Source organism: Salvelinus alpinus, chromosome 12 (assembly GCF_045679555.1).
Source record: "Salvelinus alpinus chromosome 12, SLU_Salpinus.1, whole genome shotgun sequence".
NCBI lineage: Eukaryota > Metazoa > Chordata > Actinopteri > Salmoniformes > Salmonidae > Salvelinus > Salvelinus alpinus.
Window position 1 is genome coordinate 16,417,256 of NC_092097.1, and position 12,473 is coordinate 16,429,728.

The 12,473-nt window shown below is 41.4% G+C and overlaps 1 long non-coding RNA gene across 1 annotated transcript; it reads left to right on the top strand.

Moving 5' to 3' along the window:
• Nucleotides 1–326: 326 nt before the first annotated feature.
• On the top strand, nucleotides 327–12,042 carry LOC139535226 (uncharacterized). Its single transcript, XR_011667085.1, has 2 exons — nucleotides 327–526; nucleotides 11,422–12,042. It is a non-coding gene; the product is annotated as an uncharacterized lncRNA (long non-coding RNA).
• The last annotated feature ends 431 nt before the right edge of the window (nucleotides 12,043–12,473 follow it).

Below are 12,473 nucleotides of genomic sequence, written 5' to 3' on the forward strand. Positions count from 1 at the left end.
CTACAGTGTAGAAAATAGTAAAAATAAAGAAAAACGCTTGAATGAGTAGGTGTGTCCAAACCTTTGACTGGTACTGTACATAGATATTTTTTTAATATATTTATTTTATTATTTTCCGCTAACCCTACCACCACTCTGTCACGACTTCCGCCGAAGTTGGTCCCTCTCCTTGTTCGGGCGGCGTTCGGCGGGCGACGTCACCGGCGTTCTAGTCGCCACCGATCCATGTTTCATTTTCGTTTGGTTTTGTCTTCATTATTACACACCTGATTTCTATTCCATTAATTATGTTCCTTATTTAACCCCCTGGTTTCCCTCTCTGTTTTGTGCGTTATTGTTTGTCACGTGGGTTCGTGTTATTTGTGTTTTGGATTTTGTGTTCCGTATTGGAACATTATTCTCTCATTTTTTGAGTAAACTATCGGACTAAACTCATCTCTGTGTCCTGCGCCTGACTCCACCTTTCTCCATTTCACCATTTCACCAACACCCTAACACACTCCCCTAATTGGAGTAAGACATGAAGGTCAGTGCAAAGTTGTCATCAAGGCAAAGGGTGTCTACTTTGAAGAATCAAAAATATATTTGTATTTGTGTAACACTTTTTCGGTAACTACATGATTCCATATGTGTTATTTCATAATTTTGATGTCTTCACTATTATTATACAATGTAGAAAATAGTAAAAAAATCTAGAAAAACCCTTGAATGAGTAGGTGTGTCAACTTTTGACTGGTACTGTGTATATATATATATATATATATACATTTTTGGGGGGTAAATAATGGGGTGTCAAGTAAAATCTTCCTAGTGTAACTACCAATCATGTATATAGAAACCCTGGATTGCTAATGCTATGCATTCTGCCCTATAAAGGCAAAATGCAGTAACTACGCTTTTGGTCAAAATTGAGTTGAGACTGAAATTAGGCTTTGTGGTATCTGTTATCTTGTGACAGTGTCCAGGTTCAATTATGTTCTGTTTCAGAGAAAATTGATTGTAAAATTTGCAGTAACTATAAAATCCAAGTAAAAACCAATGTAAACAAACATTTTGGCTTTGTTCCACCAGGTTTTGAATGCAGTTACCCGCTCTGCCATAGAAAGGCAAAGAGCAGTAACTACACAAACAGTGAAACTGAGAAAAATGGCTATAAGATTTATTTGCTGTCCAGCCAAATATGTTGTAGGTAGATAAGTGATAATGCACTGATGTATTAATGTCTTATTATTAAGTCATGTTTTATGCATATCAACCATGATTTGACCTAAAATAAATTACCATATTAAGTCAAACAGAAAAACGACAAGAAAGTTGGATAAACACTTAGATTGTAGATACTGCACAAAGTCAAATATTTTTTTAGAGTCTAAACAATCTGAGTGATGAAATAGTCCTCATGGCGAAAACATGCTTGAGTGTTACTACAATACAAGATGAAAACATAACTATAACTGAACAAAAATATTAACGCAAAGTGTTGGTCCCATGTTTCATGAGCTAAAATAAAAGATACCAGACATTTTCCATAAGCACAAAAAGCTTATTTCTCTCAAATTTTGTGCACAAATTTGTTTATATCCCTGTTAGTAAGCATTTATCCTTTGCCAAGATAATCCATCCACCTGACAGGTGTGGCATATGAAAAAGATGATTAAACAGCATGATCATTACACAGATGCACCTTGTGCTGGGGACGACAAAAGGCCAGTTTAAAATGTGCCGTTTTGTCACACAACATAATGCCACAGAGGTCTCATGTTTTGATGGAGCGTGTAATTGGCATGCTGACTGCAGGAATGTTCACCAGAGCTGTTGCCAGAGAATTGAATGTTAATTTCTCTACCATAAGCTGCCTCTAACGTTGTTTTAGAGAATTTGGCAGTAGGTCCAAATTTGAGAGAAATAAGCTTTTTGTGCAAAGGGAAGATGGCAGAAAGTGTGTATGGCATCGTGTGGGCGAGTGGTTTGTTGATGTCAACATTGTGAACAGAGTGAACCATGGAGGCAGTAGCGTTATGGTATGAGTAGGCATAAGCTACGGACAACAAACACAATTGCATTTTATCGATGGCAATTTGAATGCACAGAGATACTGTGACGCGATCCTGAGGCCCATTGTCGTGCCATTCATCACCTCCATCACCTCATGTTTCAGCATGATAATGCACAGCCCCATGTCGCAAGGATCTGTAAATAATTCCTGGATGCTGAAAATGTCCCAGTTCTTCCATGGCCTGCAAACACACCAGACATGTCACCGATTTAGCATGTTTGGGATACTCTGGATCGATGTGTACGACAGCATGTTCCAGTTCCTGCCAATATCCAGCAACTTCGCACAACCATTGAAGAGGAGTGGGACAACATTCCACAGGCCACAATCAACAGCCCGATCAAAGCCTGCGAAGGAGATGTGTCGCACGGCATGAGGCAAATGGTGGTCACACCAGATGCTGACTGATTTTCTGATCCACGCCCCTTTTTTAAGGTATCTGTGACTACAGATGCTTATCTGTATTCCCAGTTGTGTGAAATCCATAGATTAGGACCTAATTAAATTATTTAAATTGACTGATTTCCTTATTAACTATAACTCAGTAAAATCTTTGAAATTGTTGCATTTGCGTTTATATTTTTGTTCAGTATATAATTGTGTCCTTTACATTTATTGAAATACTGTAGAATTGCACTCATTCCTATGGATGACTGCTCCTTCTGAGGAGTGCCAATATGTCCGCCGGTGGCTTCAAAGGCTCTAATTGCAGGTATGGGTAGCTGTAGCCCAATATGTTGACCTGAGTAAGGGTGAGTGGGTGTGTCGAAAAGGAATGGGTGTGTGGAAAGCGAATCAGCTAATTGGGCAGATTTGTTGCCACTCAATACCATTTTGTGTGGCTGATTGGGCTGCATGACGAGTCGATAAAGCTTATCATATGCTTCCCAGTTGAAACAATTTGCGCATATGTTATGACTACATGTTGTGACGTTTGTTTTGTCTTCGACAGGTTTTTTTGTGTCTTTTTGCACAACATTTTTTTTTATTGACATCGAAGTTAGATAGCTGAAGTCTACGCCCCTTTGCCGGTGATTACTACTCCAATACTACTCCTAGTAGGAGTGGGAACATGAAGTGTTTGTCATTCAACGAGAGACGACTAGTTATCATGCGCAGGAAGCAAGTACAGGGAGTGAATAATTTAAGAAATAAACATGGACCAAAACAAGAGTAGTGCAGTGACATGGAACACAGAGTCCAAATGGAGTGGCAGTTATAGGGAAGGTAATCAGGAAGGTGATGGAGTCCAGTTGAGTCTGATGAGGAGCGTAACGATGGTGACAGGTGTGCATAATAATAAGTAGACTGGAGACCTTGAGCGCCGGAGAGGGAGTATATATGAAAATCTTAGTATGTAAAATTGTGCGACTGAGACCTCTGCAAAAACGTCAAACTGAATGACAGATTTCTTTATTTAACTTAGATTAATTCAGACTACTTCGCCTAGCTGAGGTGCCTGCCGCTGGGCAGCTGTATCATGGTGTCACCGGCAATTTTAGGATAGCAGCCTACACAAGAAATAACTATTATTGATAACCATCTAGATGTCACCTTGATGCATACATACAGTCTACTCAATGGGAGGACATGAATGGCAACAACACCAGGACACTGTCCTTCTCTCCCGCTTGCCAAGCACTACTGTCCCGCAACGACTTGGGAGGTAGCTACTGAATAGCCAATATGAGGGTCACAGTAATAGGCTCTGACTACAAAAAGAAAACCAGCCACATCACGGACACCGACGTCACGCTTCCAGACAAACTAAACACCTTCTTTGCCCGCTTTGAGGATAATACAGTGCCACCATCGCGGCCCGCTAACAAGGACTGTGCCCCCTCTCCTTCTCCGTGGCCGACATAAAACATTCAAACATGTTAACCCTCACAAGGCTGCTGGCCCAGATGGCGTCCTCAGAGCATGCGCAGACCAGCTAGCAGGTGTGTTTACGGACATATTCAATTGCTCCCTATCCTAGTCTGCTGTCCCCACATGCTTCAAGATGGCCACCATTGTTGCTGTACCCAAGAAGGCAAAGATAACGGAACTAAATGACTAGTAGTTTGCAGCTCCTTCAGGTTTATCTTTGGTCTCTTTGTTCCCTCTGTGATTAATGCCCTTCTTGCCTGGTCCGTGAGTTTTGGTGGGCGGCCTTCTCTTGGTAGGTTTGTTGTGGTACCATGTTCTTAAACATTTTTAATAATGGATTTAATGGTGCTCCGAAGGATGTTCAAAGTTTCGGATATTTTTTTATAACCCAACCCTGATCTGTACTTCTCCACAACTTTGTCTCTGATCTGTTTGGAGAGCTCCTTGGTCTTCATAGTGCTGCTTGCTTAGTGGTGTTGCAGACTCTGGGGCCTTTCAGAACAGGTGTAAATATACTGAGATCATGTGACACTTAGATTGCACACAGGTGGACTTTATTTAACTAATTATGTGACTTCTGAAGGTAATTGTTTGCACCAGATCTTATTTTGAGGCTTCATAGCAAAGGGGGTGAATACATATGCACCCACCACTTTTCCGTTTTTTATTTTGTATAATTTTTTTAAACAAGTAATTTTTTTCCATTTTACTTCACCAATTTGGACTATTTTGTGTTTGTCCACTACATGAAATCCAAATAAAAATCAATTTAAAATTGCAGGTTGTAATGCAACAAAATAGGAAAAATGCCAAGGGGGGTGAATACTTTTGCAAGGCACTGTACTCTCCAAGCTCATAATCAAGCTGGAGGCCCTGGGTTTCAACCCCATCCTGTGCAATTGGGTCCTGGACTTTCTGACGGGCCTCCCCCAGCTGGTGAAGTTAGGAAACAACATCTCCACTTTGCTGACCCTCAACACTAGGGCCCCACAAGGGTGAGTGCTCAGTCCCCTACTGTACTCCCTGTTCACCCACGAATGCGTGGCCATGCACGCCTCTAACTCAATCATCAAGTTGGCAGACAACACAACAGTAGTGGGCTTGATTACCAACAACGACGAGACAGCCTACAGGCAGGAGGTGAGGGCCCTCGGAGTGTCGTGCCATGAAAACAACCTCTCACTCAACGTCAACAAAACAAAGGAGATGATCGTGGACTTCAGGAAACAGCAGAGGGAGCACACCCTATCCACATCAAAAGGGACAGCAGTGGAGAAGGTGGAAAGTTCCTCGGCGTACACATCACAGACAAACTGGAATGGTCCACCCACACAGACAGTGTGGTGAAGAAGGCACAGGAGCGAATCTTCAACCTCAGGAGGCTGAAGAAATTTGGCATGTCACCCAAAACCCTGACAAACTTTTACAGATGCACAATCAAGAGCATCACCGCCTGTATCACCGCCTGGTACGCAACTGCATCGCACTCAATGGCAAGGCTCTCCAGAGGGTGGTGCGGTCTGCACAATGCATCACCGGGGGCAAACTACCTGCCCTCCATAACACCGACGGCACCCAATGTCACAGGAAGGCCAAAAAGATCATCAAGGACAACATCCACCCGAGCCACTGCTTGTTCACCCCGCTACCATCCAGAAAGCTGGGACAGAGAGACAGAAGCTGTTTTTCAATCTCAAGTCCATCAGACGGCTAAACTGCAATCACTAACTCAGAGGCTGCTGCCAACATTGAGACCCAATCACTGGCCACTTTAATAAATGGATCACTATTCACCTTAAACAATGGCACTTTAAATAATGCCACTTTAATAAAGTTTGCTTATCTTACATTACTCATCATATGTATATACTGTATTTTATACCATCTATTGCACCTTGCCGCTCGGCCATCGCTCATCCATATATATATATATATATATATATATATACAGTGGGGAAAACACGAATGCGTATATACAGTGGGGAAAACAAGTATTTGACACACTGACGATTTTGCAGGTTTTCCTACTTACAAAGCATGTAGAGGTCTGTAATTTTTATCATAGGTACACTTCAACTGTGAGAGACGGAATCTAAAACAAAAATCCAGAAAATCACATTGTATGATTTTTAAGTAATTAATTTCCATTTTATTGCATGATATAAGTATTTGATCACCTACCAACCAGTAAGAATTCCGGCTCTCACAGACCTGTTAGTTTTTCTTTAAGAAGCCCTCCTGTTCTCCACTCATTACCTGTATTAACTGCACCTGTCCACACACTCAATCAAACAGACTCCAACCTCTCCACAATGGCCAAGACCAGAGAGCTGTGTAAGGACATCAGGGATAAAATTGTAGACCTGCACAAGGCAGGGATGGGCTACAGGACAATAGGCAAGCAGCTTGGTGAGAAGGCAACAACTGTTGGCGCCATTATTAGAAAATGGAAGAAGTTCAAGATGACGGTCAATCACCCTCGGTCTGGGGCTCCATGCAAGATCTCACCTCGTGGGGCATCAATGATCATGAGGAAGGTGAGGGATCAGCCTAGAACTACACGGCAGGACCTAAAAATTACAGACCTCTACATGCTTTGTAAGTAGGAAACACTGCCAATTTTGCAGGTTATCAAATACTTCTCCCCACTGTATATACTGTACATGTATATGTGTGTGTAGTTGTTGGGGAAATGTTAGATTACTTGTTAGATATTACTGCACTGTCGGAACTAGAAGCACAAGCATTTCGCTACACTCACATTAACATCTGCTAACCATGTGTATGTGATCAATAAACATTTTTTTAATTTTAATTTGAAGGTAGAGCAGCGCATTATTATGGACAATATGTTTTGACCATAACAGTTGACAATCCAGGGTTACTCCAAGCAGTTTAGTCACCTCAACTAGCTCAATTTCCACATTATTTATTACAAAATTTAGTGGAGGTTTAGTGAATGATTTGTCCCAAATTCAATGATTTTAGTTTCAGAAATATTTAGGACTAACTTATTCTTTGCCACCCACTCTGAAACTAACCTCAACTCTTTGTTAAGTGTTGCAGTCATTTCAGTCAATGTAATAGCTGACCTTTATAGTATTGAATCATCCGCATACATACACACTGGCTTTACTCAAAGCCGGTGGCATGTCATTAGTACAGATTTTCAAAAGTAAGAGGCCTAGACAGCTGCCCTGGGGAATTCCTGATTCTACCTAGATTATGTTGGAGAGGCTTGCATTAAAGAACACCCTCTGTGTTCTGTTAGACAGGTAACTCTTGATCCACAATGTAGCAGGGGGTGTAAAGCCATAACACAAGTTTTTCCAGCAGCAGACTATGATCGATAATGTCAAAGCCGCACTGAAGTCTCACAAAACAGCCCCCGCAATCTTTTTATCGTCAATTTCTCTGAGCCAATCATTAGTCATTTGTGTAAGTGCTGTGCTTGTTGAATGTCCTTCCCTATAATCATGCTGAAAGTTTGTCAATTTGTTTACTATAAAATAGCATTGTATCTGGTCAAACACAATTTTCCCCAAAAGTTTACTAATGGTTGGTAACAGGCTGATTGGTCGGCTATTTGAGCCAGTAAAGGGGACTTTACTATTCTTAGGTAGCGGAATGACTTTAGCTTCCCTCCAAGCCTGGGGGCACACACTTTCTAGTAGGCTTAAATTGAAAATATGGCAAATAGGAGTGGCAATATCATCCGCTATTATCCTCAGTAATAGTAGTTGAGAATATCAGTTAGTTTTGTGATTTAATGAGCCATCTGATTCAATGAATCATGGAGCTGAGTTTGCCTTTTTTCCCAAAATGTAATTTAAGGTACCCAAAGCTTTTTACTATCAATTCGTTATGTCATTTATCTTTGTTTCATAGTGTAGTTTATTTTTATTCAGTTTAGTCACTTGATTTCTCATTTCGCAGCACATTTGTCAATCGGTTGTGCAGCCAGACTTATTTGCCATTCCTTTTGCCTCATCCCTCTCAACCATACAATTTTTCAATTCCTCATCGAACCACAGAGATTTAACAGTTTTTACAGTCATTTTCTTAATGGGTGTATGCTTATTAGTAACTGGAATAAGCAATTTCATAAATGTATCTAGTGCAGCGTCTGTTTGCTCCTCATTACACACCACGAACCAACAAATACTCTTTACATCAACAACATAGGAATCACTACAAAACGTATTATATAACCTCTTATACACTATATTAGGCCCAGCCTTTGGCGCTTCGGTTTTCCTAGATATGGCTACTATATTGTGATCACTACTTTCAATGGATCTGGATACTGCTTTCAAGCTAATTTATGCAGCATTAGTAAAGATGTGATCAATACATGTTGATGATTTAATTTCTGTGCTGTTTGTAACTACCCTGGTAGGTTGACTGATAACCTGAACCAGGTTGCAGGCACTGGTTACAGTTTGAAGCTTTTTCTTGAGTGGACAGCTTGATGTAAGCCAGTCAATATTTAAATCACCCAGAAAATATACCTCTCTGTTGATATCACATACATTATCAAGAATTTCACATATGTTATCCAGATACTGACTGTTAGCACTTAATGGTCTATAGCAGCTTCCCACCAGAATGGGCATTAGCTGAGGCAAATGAACCTGTAGCCAGATTACTTCAACAGTATTTAACATGATCCTCTCTAATCTTTACAGGAATGTGGTTCTGAATATAAACAGCAACACCTCCACCTTTGGCATTTCTATATTTTATGTAAATATTATAACCTTGTATTGCTACCACTGTATCATAAAAGGTATTATCTAAGTGAGTTTCAGAATATGAATGCCATCTGTTACTTGCAAATTATTGATTTCATGAATCTTGTTTCTTAAGCTACATATGGTAACGTGGGCTATTTTGATCACTTTTCTTCTGGGATGCTTACTTGTTTTCATTGCTTTACTAGGAAGCTTAGCAGAAGTAGATATGCTCATGTCATTTATGTTAGTGCAGGGTGAGTTGCACACAGTGGACTTCCTACTAGGGCACACCGCCTCAGTGCTAACAGTACAAATCTGGTTCATAGGCACAATTACTACATACAATAGCTGTAGGATCAGCAGAGGCATTCAGGGAAGTTAGAGGAACATAAATTATGTTACTTACATTGTGTCTACCAACGCTCCTGGTGTAATGTACATTTGCAGAAGCATTATGACAACTCTGCGTCACAATGGTTGGGGTTATGTGAGCTGGGCTTGGGTCATTGATAAGTTATTGTCTCAATTGTTCAGAGCTGCCTGTCATAATGTCATTAAAACCCACATGGACTACAACAGAATCGATTTAGTACATTCGGGAGCAGCTTAGTAATGTCATTTACTCGCGCTCCGGGATAGGACACTGTTTTGCACCAGGTCACATTTCTTACCATGGAGCTGCCCAAAATCACGGCTGGCGAGAAGGACGAGGAAATCCGCCTACTCCCACATTTCACAGGATTCGGGAAACCCTTTATGGACGGGCGAGAGGCAGGATAACTTGAGCCCGACAGATGGAGAAGCCCCGCTCGATCCATAGCAGGTACGTAAGGTTGCCGACGTCGACTTCGAAATCGTAGTAATAGGCACTGCGGCCACAGGCACCCCCAGCAACGAAGGTGCAGGAAGATCAGGCTCCAGGAGGGCGAAACTATTTGTTGTTTGTATCTGCTCCGGGCCTCTCGTTGGGAGTGTAGACTGCTTTGCGGGAGGCCGATGTCTTTGGCTTCCACGGCTCGTGACATGCGACCATCGTTGATTGCCTTGCTCCTCTTGTGGTGCTCTTTCGACTCTGCTATCAGATGGGGGCACTCCAGGCAACAACGGGCAGTCGGCTAATGACAAATGACAAGGCGGAGATGCATCCAACAAGCGCGAACGCCGTCCAGCAACCGGTGTAGAAAATTTTAACATTCCACTCTGCGTTTTCCGCAGCTTCTTACATAGGCTGGCGACCTACGTGATCAAGGAAGCCACCTCAAGCCTGTAATCCTCAGTTAGCAAACAATGGCCACATTGGAACTCTGAGTGATCCGGTTTGTCCCGAAACAAAGCCGCTACACCGCTGGAACCTTTCATTTATTTCTCCAGACAAAGAGGGCTTCATTGCAAAACTCATCTGGAACCAACTTCGTTAGCTTGATGGCTAGCAGCTTAGCATCTCTGTCAAGCAGGCTTCAACCTTGGGGACAATGTTGCCAAAGGGGGCTGCCCCCCCATCCTCACTACCGTTGTAAAGAGCTTGGGACAAAAGTTTATATTTACAAAAGATGATTCTTGGCGATAATTGGCTTTAAAGTTCCGAACCCTCATTGGTTTGAGTGGTGTCAGCCATTTTTATCTTGTATTCTTTTAAATTTAACAACATGAATTGGGGTATTGAGAGTACTATATACACTGAGAGTACTGTACACAAATATAAGGAACACCTGCTCATCCCATGACATAGACTGACCAGGTGAATCCAGGTGAAAGCTATGATCCCTTATTGATGTCACTTGTTAAATCCACTTCGGTGTAGATGAAGGGGAAGAGACAGGTTAAAGAAGGATTTTTAAGCCTTGAGACATTTATTGTGTATGTGTGCCATTCAGAGGTTGAATGGGAAAGACAAAACATGTAAGTGCCTTTTGAATGGGGTATGCTAGTAGGTGACAGGAGCACCGGTTTGTGTCAAGAACTGCAACACTGCTGTATTTCCCATGTGTATCAAGAATGGTCCACTACCTACAGGACATCCAGCCCACTTGACATGACTGTTGGAAGCATTGGAGTCAACATGGACCAGCATCCCTATGGAATGTTTTTGACACCTTGTGCAAGTCAATATTAGTAAGGTGTACTCAGTGTTGAGAGAACATTGAACAGAACAAAGCTATATGTCAATAACTCAATTTTGAAAAAGATGCAGATTGAACCTTATAGTTCCAAGCTCATCACTTCCTGGTGCCTTTATCAGCATCCCATGATTATTTGAATGCAGGGATGTGGGCTGTCAGGAGTTTGGCTGTTTTGAGAGTAGTGTGATAGCGCTACACAGCAGCACTGAAAACTTCTAAGTTTGCAGTGACAGTTGTACTGACTTGAAGTCAGGCTGTCAGTTTAGGTTTAAACTATTCTATGCTGTGCATATAGGCTTCCTTATCCCTTGATAGGTGAGTGATTTCCTCAAGGCTCGTTTTGAGAAGGTTTTACTTTGACACAACTCCTGAATTTGGGGGAAAGATAAGGATTTGTATTGTATTTCTTTTCACATTCAGAAATTAAGAACTTTTTGATGTATTGAATCAGAGTAGATAACTATTTTTCAGTGTTTCATCTGTATGTAATTAAGGGAAAACATTCATTTGAAATTAATTATGCAATATTATTTTACAAATATTTTGTGCGTGGCTGGTTTAGAAACTTTTATGTTCTGTGGCAAAAAGGGACACAAACACATGACTGAGATGACTGACTGCTCTCTCCTGTCTTTAGATCCGTTGAGTCCCATCTGTTGAGGACCTGCTGCTTTAGTGTGCGCAAACGCTGAAGAGAGAGAGAGACACCTTCCTCTTGGCAAACACCTGGACCTATGGCATGGTGTTGCAAACTATGCATGGACCAATCAGAGGAGACGACCGGCCCAGTACTGATGACAGCTGCTTGACTATTGGTCTTATGAGGTCATAATGGGGGATGGGTTATTGTCGGTCATGGTCGTGTTCCCCTGCTTAGACATTGCATGCATCAACCAATGGTTGCGTGCCACGTCATCGACAGTGCCGTCGGGCACCAGATTGCAAAAACATATGATGCGGTTGCTGATACCTATCACGGCGTTGTAAGATATGGCATGCAGCAGCAACGTCTGAGCAGGGGAATGCGACCATGTTGTTGTTTTATGTCATTCATATGTGCAGCTCTTTATTTTTACACTGCCTTCCAAAGACATTACGTTCTCATTTGATTTGGTGTCACTCCGTGGTGTAGCTCGTTTACCACATATCAAATATGAAATAAATATATTTACACTGGATACTCCCCAAATTTCCCCCCACATTTCTGTTCCATTTTGAGAAACACCTGCATAAAATAAAGTTTATTCTGTTTGGTGCATTGGTTGACTGAATTTGGATTCTCACGTCCACAGTATGTGCAGCATGCATTACTATGGAATTAACCAGGTTCCCGTATGACCATGTTTCTTAATGTTGACCTGTTTACTTTTATCAGTGCTTTGTAAATAAATGTGTATAGCTACGATTACAGAATGAATATACAGTTGAAGTCTGAAGTTTACATACATTAAAACTCATTTTTCAACCACTCCACAAATTTCTTGTCAACAAACTATAGTTTTGGCAAGTCGGTTAGGACATCTACTTTGTGCATGACACAAGTAATTTTTCCAACAATTGTTTACAGACAGATTATTTCACTTATAATTCACTGTATCACAATTCCAGTGGGTCAGAAGTTTACATACACTAAGCTGACTGTGCCTTTAAACAGCTTGGAAAATTCCAGAAAATGATGTCATGGCTTTA